Below are 2,794 nucleotides of genomic sequence, written 5' to 3' on the forward strand. Positions count from 1 at the left end.
AATTAGTCACGCGGTATCAGAACAGGTATGCTGTGATTTCACAATTGGTGTGGCCCGTGTGCTAAGCACAATCGATCAGTTGCGCTAAACTGGAGAGATTACAGCGTGCATGTGTGTTTAACAATGCAGACTCCCCATGCCAGGTTCCAAGCGCTGGGAGAGAATGGAAGGGTACTTAGCTTGTATTTGCCCTGGAGACTGTGGGGCGAGATGAACCGGGTTCTGGATGCAACGGTGGAAGCGTGAACCCCTGGGGGTCCACTGAGGGTCGGCGCCCGTCACCAGATTGGCGGGGATGCCGTGTCGGATGTAGTGCCGAGATCGGCAGTAGCGACGGAGGCTGGGGGTGTGTCAGAGGCGTCGTCCTGACACGTGTTTCGCTGGGCTTCGTCAGAGGACGCTGTGAGGCTACTGCACTGACGCGAGGATTAAATGGGTTGGTCTGTCCAATGGCGTCAGTGGGTGGAGCTGGTTGTACACGTAGTAGTTTGATTAGCCAGGGGATGTGGGTAAGTCTGGCTATGGGCGTCAGGGGGTGGTGCTGGAGATGCAATTGGTAACTGAATAGTCGCGTAGTTGACATAGAACACGGGGATAGGTTACTGATTATGGTGTTACAGGGACACAGGTACCGTCATACACCTGCAACTTCATTACTTGCAGGTGTATGACGGCACCTGTGTCCCTGTAACACCATAATCAGTAACCTACTACTACGTGTACAACCAGCTCCACCCACTGACGCCATTGGACAGACCAACCCATTTAATCCTCGCGTCAGTGCAGTAGCCTCACAGCTTCCTCTGACGAAGCCCAGCGAAACACGTGTCAGGACGACGCCTCTGACACACCCCCAGCCTCCGTCGCTACTGCCGATCTCGGCACTTCATCCGACACGGCATCCCCGCCAATCTGGTGACGGGCGCCGACCCTCAGTGGACCCCCAGGGGTTCACGCTTCCACCGTTGCATCCAGAACCCGGTTCATCTTGCCCCACAATCTCCAGGGCAAATACAAGCTAAGTATCCTTCCATTCTCTCCCAGCGCTTGGAACCTGGCATGGGGAGTCTGCATTGTTAAACACACATGCACGCTGTAATCTCTCCAGTTTAGCGCAACTGATCGATTGTGCTTAGCACACGGGCCACACCAATTGTGAAATCACAGCATACCTGTTCTGATACCGCGTGACTAATTTATCCTCATTGTGAGTAGTGCAATGCAAAAGTCAATCTATTACATAATTGCCATATTTCTTTGCAATATGTATTTCTCTGCAATCTGATACCTTGGGGAATATTTGTTCGTTCTGTGAACAGTACAAGGCAAAAGCCAATTTAATAGATATTGTCTATACCTGTCTGCAATATATTTCTCTGCAAAATATCTGTCTGCACTATTTTGTCCTGGTCAGGGGAATGACAGATGTCAATTCACCCATCAAACCCTCCTAAAAACCATACAGACCAGGCAATTTAGGATTAAGTTCCTCAGGTTTTCACAGTGGTCCCAGTAAAATTATACTGATACTGGTGACAAACCATTTGCATCAGCAAAGAGGATACATCTATTATTTTTGTCCTAGAAACTGTCAAATCTTCGTACCTATACCAACCGGTGTTTAGATTACTAATACTACTCTCATTTTCCTCCCCTTTTTCCCCTCTGTCTCCTATTCACTCACTTACGTCTATAAATCTATTCCTCAGGGAAGGGGTGGACGTTACTCGCCTCTCTCATCCACCATTGGATACTATCAGTAGATGGTGGACAGCAGAAGGTGAGACACGCCGGAGACACCTACCCACTTCCTATTGGTCTATCTAGTTCCATGCTCTCTCATCAGTTGTGTCATACCACAAATCTCCCTGCAATACAGGCAGGTAACAGGGTGACGTACTGGTGGCACCTTTGAAAGCAGAAGCATTCTACATCTCCTTGGGTATCAACACAGGTGCCCTCTCACTTGGTAAACTTACTACCATACATCACTGGATCGCCTGATCCCATACCGATTTCAGTAGCTAAGCAGTGATTGGCCGGCTTAGTACTGGTGGGGGGGACCCACTGGGAATATCCGGTGTAGTAATACTACGGAATAGCAGAAGCACCCAGTGTCTGACCCAAGCTTATAAATTTATAAATTTACAATTCTATACCTCTCCTCTTCTTCCACAGTGGTATTCCACCTCAATTTATTTCACTGTACCTTTTATCTATCTCTTAGACGGAGGCTGCGCATATCTATATTTGCATATATATTATTTGTACTTTGTGTCAAGCGTCCATAAAAGACCACTCTGTCGAACCTTACATACGTTGAAATTGTATCCTTTATTGTCATATGTGACTTTGGTCGACAGGTGGTGTATACACTTATCCTCTCATTGCGCCGGCTCCAGCAATATTGCTCAGGACTCTCACCGACAGGTGACTAATTTACTCATTTCTCAATTAAAACAAGTGACCAGTTCACCTTTTTCTCTTTTTAGCGTATATCTAATAAAAATCTAAATTTTAATAGACTATCATCATACCATATCATTCAAATTATTTTTGTCAAAGTGTGCCCCAAAAAACCTTATGTGTGTTCCCTTGCAGTCACCCTTGTGACAACCCCCCTTTTTTTCAGTGTTATTACTGAACATCTTTTGGGAGCACCACCAACCGGACACTGCAAATCACTCAGTTGCCGCAGTAAAAATGTTGGTCATTCATATGTACAGCTGAAATTCTGTAGATTATACTGTCATTCCAGCCAGTGCTTTCCCCCCCCCCCTTTCATTCTCCAGGA

The 2,794-nt window shown here is 46.8% G+C and overlaps 1 pseudogene; it reads left to right on the plus strand.

Moving 5' to 3' along the window:
* Positions 1-1,973: 1,973 nt before the first annotated feature.
* Positions 1,974-2,092, plus strand: LOC146039646 (5S ribosomal RNA; annotated as a pseudogene).
* Positions 2,093-2,794: the final 702 nt, after the last annotated feature.

This window comes from Crinia signifera, chromosome 1, assembly GCF_055691185.1.
Source record: "Crinia signifera chromosome 1, ASM5569118v1, whole genome shotgun sequence".
Lineage (NCBI taxonomy): Eukaryota > Metazoa > Chordata > Amphibia > Anura > Myobatrachidae > Crinia > Crinia signifera.